The sequence below is a fragment of the Carlito syrichta genome, unplaced genomic scaffold (assembly GCF_000164805.1).
Source record: "Carlito syrichta isolate Samal-C Ts95f unplaced genomic scaffold, Tarsius_syrichta-2.0.1 Scaffold315763, whole genome shotgun sequence".
Lineage (NCBI taxonomy): Eukaryota > Metazoa > Chordata > Mammalia > Primates > Tarsiidae > Carlito > Carlito syrichta.
In genome coordinates this window covers 179,669-201,666 of record NW_007259859.1, presented here as the reverse complement: position 1 = coordinate 201,666, position 21,998 = coordinate 179,669, and positions in this window count along the sequence as shown.

The window sequence follows — 21,998 nt, the reverse complement described above, 5'->3', positions numbered from 1 at the left end:
CTTTGGGAATGAATATTCTGTCTTGTCACTCTCTGAGCTTTCTACTGTCAATCTATCCTTCCCCTACACCAGCATATACTCTGGAAAAGCTGTGATTAACAACCTACATTTTGACTGAGACTCATTCACATAGGCCTTTTACTTTTGTCATATATTTATATTCTGAAAAGGTTGATATCTAATTCTGATATCATATATTTTACCACATAATTAAAAGTGTTACAAATTTTAAAAAATGGTAAAGAAATTGGGCCCAGAGTATAGAAAAAAAGAAGACTACGATGAGAACACCTTAATTCATAAATCTGAAATAATCCCCTGGCATGTCTGTCTCTGATTGCAAAATACTTTCTTTTTCCCATTAATTTTATGGTGAGAATCTGATTTTGAGATTCTTTTTCTCTTTCTCTTTCACTGTCCTTAAATTCTTCCCTTTATTTATTTTTTTCACTGAGGTATAGTTTAAATGCTTTTGTTTCTCCAGAATTCATACTGAAACTTAATTTCCATTGTAAGGTTCTGAAGGGCTCCACTCTCATGAATGGGACTAGTGCCCTTATAATAAAAGAGACTTCAGAGAGCTACCTGACCCTTTCATCTCTTTTGGCATATGAGGATACAGCTTCCATCCCTTTTTCTTTTCTGAGAAAGTAGCAAAAAGTTGCCATCTTGAAGCAAGAGCTATCCCCTACCTGACCCTAACTTTGTGCCTTAATCTTGGGCTTTCCAGCCTCTTGAACAATGGGAAATAAATTTCTATTATTCATAAATGACCCATTTTAAAATATTTTAATATAGGAACTGCAATGGACTAAGACACTCTGCTGTGGTCTTATTTTAGCCTTAACCAAGCCCCATTAGTGTTATAGCATAGCTCCAAATCTTACCTTGCTCTACTCTATCTTTTAAATTGTAATCAGGTAACCCTTTCAAAAGAGGACTAAGTGATCAGTACTTAGTAAGCATGGAATATTCAAAAAGTCAGGTCATCAAACTACTTAAAGCCCTTCCAGGTTAAAATGTAAAATAGTATTTTAGGTCCATGTCTACCTCAGCTCTTGCCACCCACTCTCCAAACACTTTATTCCAGACTAAGAAAATCACAGTTTTCCAAAGTAACCAAATCTCCTATGTCACTATGTCAAACATATAAGGGAATACTTTATTTAGAAAAGGGCCATAGGAGAAAATTAAATTTGAAGGCAAGAGCACAGCATAAAGTAATAATTTCTTTCCCACACAAAGATAAATCAGAATGAACTTCCCAGAGAAAATACAACACTCTAAAGAAAGTAGATCACTGATTAACACACATGGCTTCTAGTAATCAGATTTACATGTATCATATAAAATAGGTTGATATGTTTTTTGCTCCTTTAAAATAATTTGACAACTATAAAGTTTTAAATAATCTAAATACACATGGATTACCCTGGATCAGTACTATCACAATAATTGAATTAGGGTGTCTGAACTGTTTTTAATCATAGTACTTCTGACACCAAATGTGTGGGTTTTTTTGTTTTTCCCCTAAACCAACAACCAATTCTCCTATTCTCTGGGCACTATATAATTCAATTCAATTTAACTATTCTGCAATTCTATTTAAAACTAAAATCAAACTCCACAGGTTTAAGGGCTCAACCCATAAGACTTCCCTCACTTCAAATACCAAGGTTAAGTACTGAGTACCCGGAGTACACATACTTCTGTCTGACTTGGCTGGAAAGTCAGGGTTCCCGCAAGCAACTGCTCCTTCAGGTTCAATAATTTACTTCAATGGCTCACAGAACTCAGAAAGTAATAGACTTACTATCTCTAGTTTACAAACAAAGGATATAAATAAGCAAACAGGTAGGTAGAGGTATGCAGAACAAGGTCCAAAATAGTTTCAACCACAGGATCTTCTGTCTCTGTAGAACTGGAGTGCTCCAACCTCTTACATAACGATATTTTTACCAACCCAGAAGCTCAAGGAAACTTATTGGTTAAGGGTTTTTATAAAGGTTTCGTTTTTACCTAGGCATTACCGATTACACTATTTACCATTGGTGAGTAGCTCTATCTTCAGCTTCTGTTCTCTCCGAAGAGGTCTGGGAATGGGTCTCATTGCAGATAAGCTCCTCTGGCAACCAGTCACCATTCTGAAGCCATCTAGGGGGCATCCAAGAGTCACTTTATTAGCATAAATTCAAGTATCATTGAAAGGGTCTTAAAATGAGTAACAAAATACCTCTCTCATTTCTATCACTCAGTAAATTCCAAGGATTTGGAGCCCTGTACCAGGAACTAGAGATGAAGATAATATAGTTGGCAGTTTCATACCTCGTCCTAAGTATATAGATATATACCAAAAAATTACATAGATATTTTTGAACTAAAGTAATAACTATACAGCTCAAAAGTAGAGATGATAGTTAAATATTATAATTAAAAATAATTAAACTTTTATTGTATAAAATTGTTAAGCAAAAGGCAAGGGAATACTTAATTAAATATATTATATGTAAGTAATTTTAAATACTTTTATCATTTAATCTTGGCATTAACTCTGTAATGTCGATCCTACCACCACCATTTCACAGAGGAAGATATTAAAGCTAATGGAGTTTGAATAACTTTTTGAGGAAACATGGATGGTGAACAGGATAAATTGAGCTCAAGCACAATTGAGCTCAAGCACAATTGCTATTCCTAATCTCAAAATATAGATAACAAAAATATTTTAAGAATTCCTGGGTTCTGAAATGAGATAGTGTATTAGAACTGTCTATCATGAGGTTCAGCTCATATTATATGTTTAAAGGTAAGATCCTTTCTTACCAGTTACAAGGATGTCTTAATATGCCATTGTTTCAATACCTTTAGAACAATAATCTTGACAAATGTCACCCATATTAAGACTTTTACTTAAATTCTCAAACTGTAGAGTTGTACATGTTAAAGTCTCCTAGCACCAGGTCAATAACAGTAAACTGCCAGTGGGTGTAATACTACTTGAGTGGAATTGAAAAGTGCATGCCACAGGTACAGGTATTCATCAAAAACAAAACAAAATACTCTTTTTTGTTCAAGCAAAAAAGAGTATTTGCTGACACAGCTAAGACTAAGGGCCAGCAGTTTGTGAACTTGACTCTCTTGTAATGCACAAAGGGAGATCACTGCCAGCTTGGCCTAACTCCAGAATCAGAGATTTGATATTATATCCCAGTATCTTTTGTCCTAAAACTTAACCTTACATGCTTCAAATGACCACAAGAGTGCCGATAACCTCTAACATGTAGCCATAGTGATAATTTTCCTTGTTTTTCAGTGTTCACTGTCCTTAAAGCAAGACTGATATACCAAAGACAATATCTATCTTGAGGCCAAGCCATACTTCTAATTGTGAACCAATCCATTTTTCCATGTCAAAAATGTGAACTGAATAGACTGCAGCTGGCCTTTGTTAAACATCAGAGCAGAATGAGAATATGAAGTTTGGACTTGAGTTGTAAGTACATTCTAAATTCACAAGGAACTGGAATACATATGACAGCAAGAACTACAAGTGAGTAGAAGGAGTGGAATGGGAGAGAAATGAACAGAGGGTACAGACTCACAGAGGAAAGAAGAAATGAGAGATCCTGTAGCCTTTCATTCCTCTGACTCCAATCTTTCTGTGTCTAATTTACTTAAAGTTCAGCTGTATAGTAGCTCAAATATTATATTAAAATTTCATGAGACTTTCATAATTGTACTATATACTACCTGTTTGATGTAAATATTTGAGTGTTCTTTTAGGCTTTGGAACCTGTGGAAACTGGTAAAAACAAACCATCAATTCTTCCACCAGATGAGTTTTTTTCCTTCTTCATTCCCACTTTTCAACATATAACTGTGTACGCTTAGAATGTTTGTATCTAATCCTAGGACAAGAAACTGGAGGTTGACAGGCAGGGCACTATGATTACTTCTCAAGGACCAAAAGTCTCTAGGGATATATATTGTATTATTTTTATAGATATTCCCAAAATTCTTTCTAAAAGCACTTACATTGAACAATGTAATACTATAGCAGTTTTATTGCAGCATTGCTGGCATTGTGATTTTTTTTTTTAGTTATATGAGAATATTAACATATAATAAAGCCCCAATAAAACAGTACTGCTGTTGGCTTTTTAGCATGGTAGCAATAACAAAAATGAGAAAGATTTTTGTTTTTAATGGATTGGGTACTACTAGAAGTGGAGAATCTTGAGTGTTTCTAAAGAGGACAGCACGTTAATGTAAAACAAACTAAAAAACAAACAAGAGTATAAAGAAAAATATTCATATTTTTATATTGGTCTTGAGGCTGGTTAACTTGATACTTTGAAAAAAACACATCCTCTTTGTTGTATACAATGGTAACTTTTTAAAAAAATATGACAATTTAACAACGTAAGATATATATTTGTAATGGTCTAAGTTGTGTGATATAGAGGTGAATTTAAAACATTTATTAATCTACATAGGACATTTAAAGGGGGAGATGTGAGAATAAATATTATCAATATACATTCATTTTTTTACTCAATCAATCAATCTACACTTACACATGGAGAGTCTATTATTTAACAGGGTCATGACAGGTTCGGTATGCCCTCATAAAGTTTGCAATTTAGGAACAAAGACAGATATTAAACAAATAATACCAAAACAAGTGTCCACTTTTAAGTTGGGACAAATATATGAAAAAAAGCTTAGTGTATAGAAGAATATTTTAAAAGATCATTTATTGTTGAGTCAAAGATGAACTTTTAAGACAAATTGAAGTCAAGCTAAGACTTGAATGATGTATTGTGTTAGCCAGAAAGAGGGTGGGATTGGGAAGTGTCCTTCAGGTTGAAGAGAAAGTATATAGACAATCCCTAACCTGACAAATAGCTTGATTAATTAGAAAAACTTATAGGAGAAATGTCTGGGAGATTACAGCATATCACAAAAATATGACATTAAAGACTAAATAAATAGTTAAAGGCAAATTCACTATAGACTTTATAAGATATTGTAAGGTATTTGAGTTTCATTCTCTGAGCTATGGGATGACATTAAGAGTTTTAAAGTAGATATAATCCAATGTATATTTTATATCTATCTGTCATCTACTTATCTACACATATATTGTGCATAATGCATGTTTTGATATGTATATACATTATATTTATATGTATTTTGTGTGTATACACACAGATTACATATATGTAATATACATATATGTATACATTGCACACATATATACTTTAAAAAGATAACCATTGTATACAACAAAGAGAATAAGTGTTTTTTTCAAAGTATCAAGTTAGCCAGCCTCAAGACCAATATAAGAATCTGAATATTTTTCTTTATATTCTTGTTTATTTCTTAGTTTGTTTTACATTAGTGTGTTGTCCTCTTTAGAAACACTCAGGATTCTCCACTTCTAGTAGTACCCAAACCATTAAAAACAAAAATCTTTCTCATTTTTGTTATTGCTACCATGCCAAAAAGCCAACAGCAGTACTGTTTTATTGGGGCTTTATTATATGTTAATATTCTCATGTAGCTAAACAAAAATCACAATGCCAGCAATGTTGCAGTACAACTGCTACAGTATTACATTGTTCAATGTCAGTGCTTTTAGAAAGAATTTTGGGACTATCTTTAAAAATAATATAATATACATGTATATATATATTCTGTGACTCAGGCAATTTAGACTAGACAAATTGAAAGCCTCATAGAAAAAAACTGAATTGTTCATCATGTATTTTATACATAGAATCAGTTGGAAGGAGATGCATTAAACTGCATTTTAGTCAAGAATGACTATATGTTTTGGCTTTAAGAACATGGGTAGGTGTAGGTAGTATTTGTTGAGATGGAAGAAAATGGAATGAGAAACCAATGTGGGGTGTGTGTGTATGTGTGTGTGTGTGTGTGTGTGTGTGTGTGAGAGAGAGAGAGAGAGAGTGTGTAGATGGAGAAGAGCACAAATTTATATTTCAATTTGTCATATTAAAGATACCTTTGAGAAGTTATCCAAGTCATGTCATTATGTGGGTGAATTTAGTATACGAGAGAGATGATGTGTGGAAGGAAGCATACATTTGGCAGTATCAGCTAGATAAGTACTTATAACCATAGTAGTGGATGAGTCAACCTAGAAAGTAAATGTAGATCAGTGGTTATCAGCTATGGCAGCTAATTAGAATCTCCTAGGAGGCTTTTAGAAGTTCAATATTGGTTATTGATAATTCAAAGCAAAACTTCCCATGACAATAACCCAGATTTTCTTGACAGACTGAGAAACTGAACAATTCTGAGAGACTCTTGGGTCAGGGGACAAACACTGGAGTTGAGGATATACTAAAATAAGAAAGGGACCAAATACATATTTTAGGCTTTAATATAGAATGGCAAAATTGTACTCCAGGTATGAGGGTGAATCATAAATAGACCTGTTCTTGGAGATCAGAGGCTAGTTTTGAGTCACTCTAATTATTAATAAGATTCTGGTATCCAAGATGGTTTTGATTACAGCCTCATGCAAAAAGCAAACATATATTCTATCTGGAGTAAAATGATATTATTTTGTTTGTCAAGTAATTTACATAAAATAAATTTTCACTCATTAATAAAAAATTCTGACATATAATAAATATGATATTTACAATCAAGAGGCAGATAGAAAATAAACAGATAATTACAGGGTATCCAGATAAAAGACTTAGACACAGACTTTAAAACAACTATGTTTAATAAATTTAGGACTAGTATTAGCACTGTGTTGGCCATATTAACCAAATCCAACCTCTGGCTCATTTGTGTATGACACATGAGCCAAATATGTTTCTTACGCATTAAAAGAATTGTCCAAAACAAACAAAAAGCAATTATAATAAAATAAAAAATATACGGGATGGGGTCAAATGTTTTCCACAACGATTAAAATATCTTTTATCTTGCTTTTTTACGGAAAAAGGGTTGCCAACTCTGTTCTAGGAAATAACATGCGTGATTATTTCAGTAGAAAACTGGAATTTAATATATAAGAAATTAAGCTTAGTAGATAGGTTTAACTGAATATAATACATAACTAAATAGAAACTTGATAGACTTGAGAAAAGATTGGAAGATGAAGCCTAGATAGAAGAAAGAATGATAGGCAGAGAAAAAAGAATTGAATCTATGTGCTAAAGAAGTTTAGTTGAGATAAATACTCTGTATTATCTTTCAATGAAAAAACAAGTGTGGTTGGAGAGAATGATAGCAGGAAAAATGGTGAAAGTGGTTATAGCTGGAAATTTTTCAAAATTGATGAAAGATATTCAGCCATACCTTCAAGAATTGTTACAAACTCATACATAGAAAACCACAACTAGGCACACCATTGTAAAAGTACTAAAAAACAGACACAAAAAGAAAATGTTAAGAATAGTCTTTTAAAATGGCAAGGTAGAAGACATACTAGCTTCAGGAACACAGTAAGGCCAACCACTGGCTTCTTAATGAATCAATAAAACTACTTGTCAATGATATATTGTTTTCTGCCTTAGAAAGCAATTAAATATCTTAAAATTTGAAGGTGGAGTGAGGAATTGCCCACCTAATCACCTTATTCAAATAAAATAAAATAAAAACCTTATCCAAGTCAAATTTTCTTCATAATAGGGTTGAAAGAGGGCGATTCTAGACAAATAAAAAATGAATTTATCATAACCGGGTATACATTTAAGAAAATACTAAAGATATACATAAAATATAAGAAAAGTGAGCCTAAATAATAGCTAGAAGATGAAACACAGAATGAGAAAACATTAAAATGGATATTTGCTGTAATATAATACTAATAACAATGTCTTTTATAGCTTAAAGTATATGTATAATTAAATACAGTAATAAGCATATCAGCTGTGGAGACTAATCTCCACAGAGATTAAGACAAAGACATAAAATTTGTGCATTTCCTAGGAAAGAGTAAACTAACCGTTTATATAGCTAATAATATAAAAAGCTTCAGAGAATAATTTCTAGGACTTAAAGAATAGCAGAAAAATCTCTGTCTTCAAATAGTAGAGAAAATAAGAAAAAAAAAGTTGTAATCCAAAGTAGTCAGGAGAAGATATAAAAAAATCATAGACCATGCAGGACAAGTAGAAATAAAAAAGTAATCCTAACATTCAGTAATTACATTAAATATAAACAGATCTTGCTGTGAGAACGATTTGTAATGTAAAAAAAGTCATAAGAAAAATATTAAAATTTTGGAATTAGTTAAATGTTTTAAATTCCATTCATCAGAAACAAGATAAAAATGAGATGACAAGTCACAGCTTGAGAGATCTTATTCACATAATAATAAAAAAGATTATTTTTCAAAATATATAAAGAACTTCTAAAATGTAATAGGAGAAAAAATAAACAGCTCAATGGGAAAAAAAGGACAAAACATATAAACATACAATTCACAGAAGAGGAAACACAAATGGTCTAAAAATATATATGTATATTTTAAATTGAGGAGAACAAATAAGAAACCATAAGAGATACTATTTCAGACCATCTTATGGCATATGTATACTATTTGTTCACCAGATTGTTTTCTTTTATCTTTTGAGCATAGAGTTAGATTATATTTACCTACTTCTACAGTTAAAAGTGCCAAAAATGAGTTTGAATAATAGAATGTGGTTGGAAATGAGGCACATCATTTTTAGGTCTGGCTCATTCCCTAGCTTCCAGGAAATTGACTTCCACACTTTCTCTTGTCTTCTATTTGCTTAGTGAAGAGCCGTCAGAGGAAAGAAATCTATGTTCCTTCATGGAGCAATCCCTGTCCCAAATGCCATTATATTTGGGTGAGTATGTGAGTATGTGTAAATTAAAATATTTGAAATATGAAATGTAAAGTAGCAAAAATTCAAAAGTTTGCAATACTTAATGCTGGCAAGAATATAGAGCAACTGGAACTATATAATATGTTGATAATAGGTATACAAATTGGTACAATAGCACTGGAAATTAATGTATATATAACTAAATTGTTTTTCAGTGCTATATGTGTACGTGTGTGTGTGTGTGTGTGTGTGTGTGTGTGTGTGTGTGTGTGTGTGTGTAGACATATATGGGGTGCCGAAAATATGTATTCACATGGTTAACCACGTATTACTTTTTGAAGTTGAATTAAATTACAGTTGCAATGTGTAGTATGATGTTCACTCAACTGTGCTTTTGCCATTTTCTTTGGCTGTCTGGCCTGTTGCATGGTGATGCTAGCATTCATTTGATAAGTGCCATCTTTTGAGCAAACATCACACTTAAAGTGTGTGTACGTTTGTTTGGCACCCCATGTGTATGTGAACATCTCTCACAGACCACCTGTTGCACTTCTAGGTAGATAAACTAGATAATTTCTCATGCATATACTTAAGGACACACATGGCACAATATTCATTATGGCATTGTTTGAACTAGGAGGAAAACATGAACAAAGTATACAGAATAAAAAAAAAACCCTAGACCTAATGTAGAAATGTGGACAAATCTCAAAAACACTGCTGATAAAAAACATAAGTAAGCATTTATGGTACTCTTAGGACTCAAACAACAGAACCTCCAAATGTAGGCATAGGAAGCAGGTTCAGAAGCAAAGGTTTTTCTTTGACCTTTTCCTGCCCTTCTGCCTCTGTCTCAATTCTCCTCTGAGGCTTGCCATGGAAACTAGAATCTCTCTTCCTCAAAGCAGGTCATACAAACCAGAGCCTCCTTTTTTGAAGCCAGCCATTTAACCCAATACTACTATAACTTCCCCTCTGCCTTTCCGTGTAAAAACTGGCCATAAAGAAACTATCTGACCTACCTTGTTTGACTGTAGTCCACAAGACCGTCCTTCCAGAGAGAGTCCTGCCCCATACCTAGAAGGAAGGAATGCTTGGTCAAAGAGGCCAGGAAGACTCTGGACAGATGGGCCTTGCTGGATTTTCCCACTCAACCTATTAGCATTAGATCATTTCCTTTTTGTCCAATCGTATTTCTACATAGTTGTCCATACTTTGTTGAGCCTAAGCATAAAAGTAGACAATTTTCCCTGTCTCGTTAGGTCTTCCTTCTAAAGGCACATGTGTGTATACGTTAAATACATTTGCATGGTTTTTCTCTAGTAAATCTTTCTTTTCTAAGTTAACTTTTCAGCAAATTTTCAGAGGGCCACCCTACAATACCATTTATATACATTTTAAAACATGTAAAATAATTATATACATGCACATATTTATTGCTTAGGAATATATACATATACATATATAATAAAGGTATGGGTAGAAAATCTAGAGTATTGCTAAAGGTTTGTGATAAAGGAAATATGTACAAATATTTTGAACTATATTAGTAATGCTATTCTTAAGTGAGGAGGTATGATCTAGCATATTACATTATTCTTAAAAAACATTTTGATAATTTAAAAAGTCATAATAATTTATTAAATAATGAAATCGCATTAATTTTCCCATAGAATTAATATGTTCAAAGTATGCAAAGAAATTAAAGTCAGTACTATTGGCATTTTTATCAAATTATTAATATTTTCAAAATGAATGAGAAAATGCTGCCATTTATACATCATTAAATGAAATTTTCAATATACATGAAGAATCTTAATATCTATTTATCTAATTATCGATCTACCTATAATTTTATTTAACCTTTTTACATTGGAAGGTTTTGTTTAACAAAAATTATCTCTATGCAGATTAATGTATATCACATTTTGTTTTTTAGTAGTAAACAGTCTGAGGAACCTACATTTCAAACTAAGGGTATATTTAAATTTGTTTATATGGTAGCAAATTTATACAGAAATTAAAAATTACTTACAAATGATACACAATAAAAATGTGTAAAACATTTAGGAATTCATAAACTATTATATTGAAAGCATCATAAAATATATATTTAAATCCACTTTGTAAAACAAATGGAAGCTAAACACTTCAAAATGTTAATCAGTCTTTTTAAACATTTATAAGACTATTGGTGGTTCTTGTCCATGCAAGTTTACTTCTCTTGTAAAAAATATTTAGTAACCTATATTAATTTTATAATTCAGTAGATAATTGTTTTTAATGCACACATTTGCACTGGTGTGGGCATTTTAAAAAATTAATCCTTTCACATATAGAAGTCCAAGTATGCACAGGGCCACTACTAAATGACTAAGATGAAGATTTTGTACAGGAAGGTTGCTGCCCTTATGAATAAGGAAGGGCAAGAGATAATACATAAATTATGATAAGATCTTAAATCAAAGTATTTGTGAACCTGAAAGCACTGGTCTTAATGCAGAAATGTGGATATTGAGAGTTCAAATTGGCCATATATACTTAAGATTTTATTCTTAGAGGGAAAGAACATCAAAAGATTTCTCAAGAAATCTCGCAGACCCTATGAAATAAACTACTTCCCAGGGTAGTCACAAACACTCAGAACCCTGAATTTTTTGCCCATGAAATGATCATAGATTCTTTTCTCAGGAGAAGATTCATGTTTACCAAGATCACTAGAATAATGTATAACTTCACAATTTCAAATTATTAAATTGTATATATCTCATAATATTCACACCAAAATGACAATGCAATTTTTTCCATAACCAATATGTGATTTTTCTACAAGAAATATCACCAAAAAGGAGATTTTTTTTTGAATAAAAAGTCTAATTTCCCTTTAGATACAGCTATTTAGAATTAGACCAAATTTTAGAATCAGGTTTATCTGCAGCCATTTCATAATATGCTTTGCCAAAGAACGTGCAAATGGTGTGAAATCACTTTCAATCCATTGGCTAAGGTCACTACAAATCTATCTAGATTATCTCTTTTTGACTTATCAATGAATTATAAAAGATCATTGGCTACACTCCTCTCTGACTTCAGTTTTTGTTTGAATAAGTTAGTAAATACACAGTGACATCAGAACTATGAAGGGGACCCCAAAAAACTCAAAATGCATTTATAAAAAATTGTGTATTTATTCTTACATGCTTAAACTTCAGTCACCTTCAAAGTACTCTCTGTTTGATGCAAAACCTATCTAGATCCTTTTTCCACGGCTCAAAACAGTTTTTTATCTAGTCAGTTGTGATGCCTTTGAGTACTTCTGGCATTATTTGTTTCACTTCTTCCACATCAGCAAACTGTTTCCCTTTGAGAACTTTTTTCATCTGAGAAAACAAAATAAAGTCTCTCAGGGTGAGATCGGAAGAATAGGGAAGGTAGGTTATGAGGGTCATGTCGTTTTCAGTCAAAAACTGCTGTACACTCAGTGCAGTGTGGGCGGGTGCCTCGACGTAGTAGAAGAGCCAGTCACTGTTTGACACAATTTGGGAAGTTTCTTCCCCAAATCATGTTGCAACTTTCTCAAAACTTCTAGATAAAAACTTTGGTTGACCGTTTGATCTAGTGGAACAAATTCTGAATATACTACAAGGGGTCTGCCTTCCAAAAGATAATTCCAGGTTTTTTGGGATCCCCCCAATACTATTTTTTGAGGTTACTTTTTATATGTCTACTCTAATTATTGTAAATTGATTTTACATTTTAACTCAGAAAAAACTCCTATTTCTAACATTTTATTATTTTCCATGTATAAACTGACAATAGAAATAATATATTATTCTTAAGTAAAATAACTAAAAATACTTCAACCACATAGTTATGTGTGTTGTGATGCTGTTGATCATTGCTGCTCTAAAAAAGCTAACAAATGTTATCAGTTGCTATTTCAACTTACCTAATGAACAATGATTTATTTTTCACATCATTTGCAGATCCTTAAGGACTAATTGATAGTGTAGAATGCTAAATGGTACTCTTTCACACATTATAAAACCTGACAATCAGAGAGCAAGTAGTTAATGTTTGTGGGTGAAACAGTAGTATACAAATCTAAAGATAAATTTTAAAAGTACTCAAAAATCTGAACACCACTGAGAGATTCTGGGCCAAGGAATTAAAAAGAATTTAGATAATTTGAAATTGTTAAAATAAAAATATGACAGTAGCCTTATTTTGACCAGAAAATTGATTTCTTGAAGTAAGATAGAGAGAAGATCTTTGTATATGTCATAGTCCTTGTACCCAAGAATTTTTAATAGCAGATAATTCATGTGATACATTGGTATGACTAAATAGGTGGGAAGAAGTATGAATACCATTGGAACATTGTGAATATAAGACTTTCTGTTCTAGAAACTTTGAGAGAGTGTGCTGTATTTATATTCCTGATTGAGAAAGTTGTCAGTTACTGAGTTATAAGTGTAAACTGATATCTCTGCTTGAGCACGGCCTTTCAAAGGGATGCTTTATTAGAGAAGATGAGATTCCCTAGAAAAGGAAAAGGAAATCAAGTCATTTTATGGGATGAAGAAACTGAAGCATAAGAAAATATCTAGCTTTCTAAGGTTACCTAGAAGTAAGAGATTGATATAGTCATATGCGCTCAGATAAATTAACTGAACAAAACCATATGAGGAGATACAGCTTTAAAAGCAAAATTTATGTGAAAGACTATGGTACCAAATGACAAGTTCCATTAGAAACTGCATTGAAAAATGATCACCAAATAATTAAACGAAGCGTATGCAGCATAGAGGAATTGTACCTTTAGAATGCAATTTTTAAGACTTTCTCTGAATGTAGCATTTTCAAACCAGTTGTGCTATATTTTGTCCAGTTTCTAAAATGACCTCTCAAATAAGGTTCTCAAAGACTAGACTCACCTTGTGAAGTTCATGACCAAATAGACAAGCAGGTACTATTGGCAAGGGATTTCAATTACAGGTAAAAATCAAGTCTTAGACTAGGAAATCAGCAACCATTTACTAAAATGAAAGGGAAGATCATGTGAAATTGTAGAAACTGACAAATAGCATATGTAATAAGCAATCCTCTTCTCTGTGTTTGTTAGCAGCTCTTAAATTAGAATATACTTGGATCCAATTTTATTGCATTGATTCATTTACTCTCTTTCAGTATTTTTTTTTTTTTTGGTCTCTTTCTTCAGTCTCACACTAGGCTAAATCCTTGTTAATTTCTAATATCTTGGACATTAATTAGGGCAGTCTCTGGATAATATCTCTTAGATATTAATTAGGACAGTCTAATTAAAATGGGATAAAACGTAACTAGACAACCTAAGTTGATCTAATTTAAAATAAAACTGAGTAGATCATACATTTCACTAACTAGAGAAGTACTGTTTTTTTTTTTCTTTTAAAGTCATAGATTTTATGCAATGAAAGGGATTTAAGCAACACTGTATGGTAAAAAGAACATATGACTATGACTGGGATTCTGGTGACTTTGATTCAGTTCCTGGCAATATCAATAGTTTCAAAATTTAGTGGATAATTTTTAAAGAATTAAATTTTTAAAGAAAAATTTATATGAAAGATAAATTTTCATATATATGGTACCAAATGACAAGTTCCATTTGAAACTATATTTAAGAATGGTCACCGAATATTAAATGAAGTATATGCACCATAGAGGAATTGTACCTTCAGAATCAGAATCATATTTCCTGTCCCACCAGCAGAAAGTCGAAGTGAATAGCATTAGAGTGGATCTGAAAACTTGTTGTCAGCCAACCTCTCACTTTCCCTCTTACAAGGTAATTCTGATAATCATAGATTAGGAAATCATTAAGTTAAATTATCTTGTACACTTCCCTTAATTTCATCCATAAAAGTGGGAGGCTCAGGTGAGATGATTTCAAAAAATAATTTTTGAATTGCATATTTTACAATTCTAATATACCCTTTACCTATTCCAGGGGTTTCTCCTAAAACATGCTTGACAAATAAATGATCATTCAACTTCTCCCAGAGAGAGTAAGCTTTCTCTGGAGGCTATTCGTTCCATTGTTATAAAATTCTTAAGGCTATGTCAAAATACTGCAACTTTCATTGATTTGCCTGAGTTCTGCCCTTTGAAAAAAGCTATTCTTCTGTCCATTTGATAGCCCTTCAAATGCTAAAAGACAGATCTTGTATCTTTCCTACATAATTTTACCTCTAAGTTTGAAAAGATATAAAGATTATAGTCATAAAAAGAATACATTTTCTTTTAGATAAGCAACTTAAAGTAGGACAAGTTCACAGAATCAAGATGTTTCACTAGAAAAGAAGAAAAATCAGTGAAGTTATCTGGCAGTCTTGTATCAATACATGCATTTAAAGAAAATCTTGCTGGGAAGAAGGTTGAGGAAAATTGTTGGAGTGTTATAGTCTACCAACAGATGGGATGTGGTAAATTTTAAAATGAGGAATAGAAGATTGACAAAAATATAATAAAAGTTGCACACATTTGAGTAACTTTTAAAATTAAACTGTGTAGGCTGTAGCATTAAAAAATATGTTAGTATTTTGGAAATCCTGTCTTTTATTAAGAAAAAATAATCAAATCAAGTCAATGACTAAATTGTTTTTATATGTAGTAATTCAAATATACCTACATTCATATATAATGTTAAGTGATTCTTTCACATAAACACAAATACGGCAATCTTTAAAACATCAGAAGATAAAGGAGGTATGACAGAATCTTATTTAACCATAAAAATATCATCAGAGTAAAAATAAATTATACACTAAATTCAAGAATGACATGAGTAGTAGGTTTATTTTAATATACAAGAGAAATGAAATAAAAGTTAATTCAATTTACAATTCAGGGAAAATATTATTGAGCTTATTTCAAGTGGTACTGTTATGAGGTACCATGTATATGTAATCAAAGTTCCCATATCTAGAGTCTTACCTCTTCTTTTTCTTTTATAATATTATTTTTATTTTTATTGTTTTACTTTAATTTTCCTGTTATTTTGACTGTGTATGGTGGCTCATGCTGATAATCACAGCACTTTGGGAAGCTCATGAGTTCAAGAGTTTACCTGTTATTTTACACAATCTTGCTACTACTACCAACCTTCTTCCAAATTTTATCACACACTGCGCAAAATTGATAGGTTAAAAGTAAGTCATTTTTCTAAATATGTTGCAAATATTTCTGTCTTTTGACATTATTGATTAGGTTTCTCACTTGGCATTTTTTATCTTTAAGTTTGAAGACTTTTAAAATATCCTGTTTTTCATTCTGTTTCTGTCTTCCTTTCTAGGGATTTTCTTCTTTAATTTGTCCTTGTACAGAAAGCAAACTTATTATTGTTTCTCTCTCATTTTTTAAAAACACAAAGTCAATAATAATCAGCCTTTGATATAAGTCTCTTCTTCTGAACACTCAACAAACTTTTGATCCCTTATCTCCAACTATCTTCTCAACATTGTTACTTAGATGTGAAACTATTATCTTCTAGAATCAAAGGGTGATAGAATTGCAACTGACCTGGAGATCATCTAGTCAAATCTGAAGTTCCAGATAAGGCTATGACCTGAAAGAATAAACAGACAAAGTCATTCAGACCATTAGTATTATACAAAGATTAACACAAAAGTTCTATATCCCCCAGTCCTCACATATTTTGTAAGATGTCATAACTGCCTCTTGTGCTACCTTGTACACAAATGATCTTTCTATATACATATTTATTATTTGGATGATAATTTTAGATCAAATTGATAAATTATAGAACTTAGTTTATTCAAGAAAATTGGCGTTTTAGGTAGGACATGATTAATAAAACAATTTTAGGTCAAACATATATTTGGCAGTGATTTAGATTGACTCGCGTAAGACTGTTGGACTGAGTAGAAATCATTTTTGATGTTTTTGAAAGCCTATAAAATAATTTGCCTTGAATTAATAAGCTCAAGTCTTGTTTGTTGATATACTTAATGTCTCAACCATCCTTCAATGTGGTATTTTAACATAAGAGTAGGTTATCAGAATTTCTCTTTTCCATTCTCCACTGACAAGATGCAAAGACTAAATTCCTAATGAGTGTGACTGAGAGTTTGGAAGCTCCCTTCCTCAAACCATTCGACAGGGCAGAGGATCTAGCCTAGACATGGCAGGCTGAGGATTTTGGAGCTTGTCCCTACTTGTTCAGAAAGCAATAATTCAATATAATAAAAATAAACTGAGAAGACCAGAGACTATTAGATCTACCCAGTGCCCTCATGGTGGGAAGTGTCACTCTAGAAGAAGTGGGACACTATCCCTGCCCTCAGCTCTGGAGTCCAGGGGCTCAGAAGTTTTACTTAACGGGATAGGCAGTCAATATGAACAGAGCTCCAAACCCCTCCCAAAAGGAACTGAAAATGAAATGCTATTTGATTATGGTAGAGCTGGGTCTTCCATCTCTGAGTAGGTACTAGAAGTTCTGGAACCAATTATTATCACATCTCTATCAAATGTGGGAGTCTCTTCAATCCCAGCTCTAAACTCTGCTAGCCAGTTCTGACAACAACAACAACAGTGCCACACCACCTCCTATTACAATGGAATTCTGTGAATCGTGGCAGGAATTTGGTTATAGTACACAGGACTCATTTTATACTGGCTATATCTAAACCTAATTTTAAACTTTATATAACCAATTCAGAGTAGCGCACTAGATAGAGCACTGATCTCAATTCTAACTTATTACAAATTATAAATACTTTTCCAACCCATATTACGTTTTGTAGAATTCAGTTGTGTCAAAACCAAAGTATAAAATTATGGTGGTGTTTTTTTCTACAAAGTATTTTTGAGTAATATATCTGAATATTTAGATTAAAAAGTAAGCAATGATTAATAAATGGTCATGTGTAATATCGTTGTCCATTGCTCCTCTAACCTTTCTTTGTTCTTTCAAATCAAAGTATTCTTTCCATGAACACTTCTTACTGAGAAATTCTAACCACCAACTTCTATACATTTCCTCTTCATTTTTTTACTCCTTTATAATATCACAAAGTTTATTTTTTATACTAAAAATATAGTTATTAGATTCAGCAAAGGATCTCTTATGAAAATATTGTAAAAGAATTTGAGACATGTATTTTAACAAATGCATAAGAAAATTCAAGAAAAAAATTTGTTTGCAATAATGATATTTAAGTATCATCCAAACCATGATTTCTTCTTTTTCTAGTTTAGAAAATAGAAATTCATATTTCCATACAAAAATAAAACTCATAAATTTTTCTCCTCCTTCTTCACATAAGGAAATTCTTGTCAAATGTATAAATGCTTTAGCAAGAAAAAATATTCAATTTCTTTACTTTATAGAAAGCATTCAGGCAAATACCTGAGTATATGCTTCTAGAAGTGCTTCATAACATGCTGAATAGATGATGAGAAAAATGAATAATAAAGTATGGGCTGTGATACTAGTTATATGTGTCCATTTTACACTGAATATTGTTATCACAGATTAGTCATCCTCTCCAGGATGACCCTGGAGAGATATTGAGGCAAGAAGTCCTGGTCTTACTATCCTCATATAAAGCAACCTTTGCATACATGCTACCCCCAGGAGGGAGGCATGATCTTGGGCAAGGTGTCTCTCTTTATCTGAAGGCAAGGAAAATAGTAACACTCTGGTGGTGTACATTAGAATGTATTATAACTGCAAGGCAATGATCAAATGAATGACCTCTTCTAAAACAATGAATTTCATTCGAAAATATATATTTCTCTATGTCATGCAAGGCATTTGTGAACTTTAAAAATATTCCTCTGAGATACAACACTTTAAAAATTTCAGATTGTATGTGTGAATAAACTCAAAATAGTTCTCTGGTAAGTTTTGTGACTCCTACTTTGAAAAAATTCACTTTGAAAGAAAAGCATAATTGTGCCAGTTTATCAGTTATCAGCAATTAATTTACATTTGTATTTTATTTTTCCCGAATTAAATTCTACCTACTTTCTTCTTCATCTGAACACTTAGGTAATTTCTTACATAATATCTAGACATCTAAAGTGTGGTATCCAAGCAGACAACCTGGGTTCGAATTCTCACCTAAACTCTGAATTTTTGCTCTCTTGTGAGCACATTGCTTAGTTTGTCTTTTCTACAATTTTCTACTCAGTACAGTGGGGATAATAACTGTATTTGAATCAAAAGGTTGTTGTGAATATTTGAGATACTCCACTTGGCTATGTGCTGTGAAAGGATTAAGCTCTCAATAAATCATAATCATTATTATTATGCCTTATCTTAAGTTATGTCTAGACTCAAAAGCTTTCCCTTCTTCTTCTGGGTAACATTGATACAGATAAATCCTTGGACTTACTTTATCATTTGAATCTTTCTACTAGGTTTTTAAGAGCATAGACAATGTGCTATTTAACAATGCTTATTAATGTGTCTGACACACATAATGAACTTTACTTTTTACATTATTTAATGAGTGAATGAATGAAATAATAAATTTTCCATGTTGTTAAGTTTGATCTAGATAACTTTATAATTAGACACCTGCATAGCAAATGAAGATAAAAACAAGGTTGTTACTAAAGATGACTTAAGAAGCAAATGTGTATATGAGTACAATGTCAGTAAACATCTGGAAATGTTTGTTCAACAAAAGAGGATCACTAACATCACACATATGAGAGGGACCCAAATAACACCAGAATTATCTTTTGGGGGGAAGGTACCTTATAATACACTTTTAATTTTTTCCTCTGGATCAAACAGTCAACCAAAGTTTTTATCTAGAAGTTTTGAGAAGGTTGCGTCATAATTTGTGGAAGAAATGTCCTGAGTTTTGGGTAAATAGTTGTTGTTCCACCATGACAACACACCTGCTCACACTACACTGAGTGTTCAGGAATTTTTGACCAAAAAGCGTATGACCCCTTGTCCCACTCTCCTTACTCACCTGATCTCACCCCAAGCAATTTTCTGTTTGTTTCCTCAGATGATTAAAGTCTTCCAAGGGAAACGTTTGGCCGATGTGGAAGAGGTGAAACAAAAAATGATAGAAGCACTAACAAGCGTCAAAACTGCTCAAAAACTGTTTTGAGCAGTGGAAAAAGCATCTCGATAGGTATATTACATAAAACAGAATACTTTGAAGGTGACTGAAGTTTAAACATATAAGAATAAATACACAATTTTTTAGAAGTAAATTTCATTTTGGGGGGCTCCTCTCTTATATGGCATCCTTACTGCCTGATGCACTTGAGAGCAAATTTTCCTAGCCTTTCTTAAAATAGTGCTAGGTATAACAACTGTAAGGGACTAAAAGAATAAAGTAATTTTTTTTAATCATTCAAGGTGATCAGTACATTGATACATGAATCCTTATATTGTAATGAAAGGATTTATGTGTCCTTAAGAAAGGACACTTGCTTTCTTTGGAAAAACATCATGGAAGAGGTGGTGCCTAACTAGAACTTGGAGGACAAGCAAAATTGAGTGAAATTAAGAGATGGATAGAAGATGAGGTTTGGGGGAGAGTGTTCAAGGATGTCATACTGGTAACATTGATACGTGCAAAGTGGTATATGAGAGAGAACTTATTTGGAATTACAAGAACTGTAGGTCAGTTTGATGAAAAATGAGTGAAGGAAAAGGAGGAAGGTAAGATGTGAGAGATATGAGATGAGGAGGACTTTGTCCCATTTCCTCTAAAGCAGAGCCTGAGCCAAGGACTTGCATGTAGACATTTTCTTTGATGGTGACTTCAGGAAATGGAAGTGAAAGGATGGGAAGGATAACTGGAGAAGGAAAAGGTAATGTAGCAATAAGTTATCAAGGCCACTCATTTGTGTAAAGAGATCCATCTCACCAAGCCTCCCCAGAATCATATATCTCAGAATTTTCTTAGTACAGGAAGGGAGACTAGAGCATTTACCTATAGGCATTCAATTCAAGTGAGGTTGTCCTAAAGCATCAACTCCCTTATATTTCCAGGATGCACCAAGTAGCCCTGCCAGCCTGGCATCAACTTTTACCTTAGGAGGAGAATTATTGGACTGGAAAAAAAATGAAAGACTTGCTACATATTCATGAGACTGGATGCTGCCATCATGGGATGAATTGATGTTCACATAAACTGTCCTTGGCAACTGCAGCTAAAATCAGAGATGGACTAAGGGAATGTGATGTGAACATAATGGTGTCTGCACCAGGTAAATAAGCAGAGGCCAGGCCATGAAGAGCTTGAATAGGAAGCTTGTATCACTTTTCAGCCTTTTGGCTAAGATTAAATGTATCGGAAGTTTATAACCTACCTATTTACTTGTAAGGACTGAATTATTTATAGTAAGAAAGTAATATGACCAGCTGTGGATTTTCCTGAACACTGGAGCATTATGCCCTTGACAAAAGCACATATGATAGATATGCTAAAAATGCCAACATCTAGTTTATATTAATTTAACAGGGTCACATGAAATTTAGACATGACTTGCTAATCTGGAAAAAGTTTACTTTTTTTTTTGGTCATTTTATATGCTGCCCAATTAAAAATTTCCCCGAATAGGAAATTTAATATAATTTATTAACTTGAAGTGTTTTTAACAAATATTTTGTTTTTGAAAAGTGATGTATTTCTTAACTGAACTGGCAAACAGTTGTTGTATAAAAATTGTTCTGAAATATAGTGACTTAAAACAGCAATTACTTATTGTTCATAGTCTGCATGTTAGCTAGGAGCCAGCTGACCAAGAACAGCTGACCAAGGCTTGGTCAGAGATATTCTATTCCAAGTAATTTTCTTCCTTCTCCTAGGCCTAGTGGGCTAGCCTAAGCACATTCTTCTTCTTGTCCTGGCTAAAAATAATGGAAGAAACAGAAACATAGAAGGTATCTGAAAACCTTGGCTTAGAATTGATTCACTGTGACATCTGCCTCTTTCTATCAACCCATACAGTCAGATAGCCAAGTCAGGGGACAGGGAAATATTCTCTCCCCGTTTAGTGCCAAGTCATATGGGAAAGTGTGTGTGCATACAGTGAGGAGCCAAAAATAAGGTTAATAGTACCATCTACCAAACTGTGTTAGTTTCTTAGGGCTGTTACAACAAATTATTTATTGGT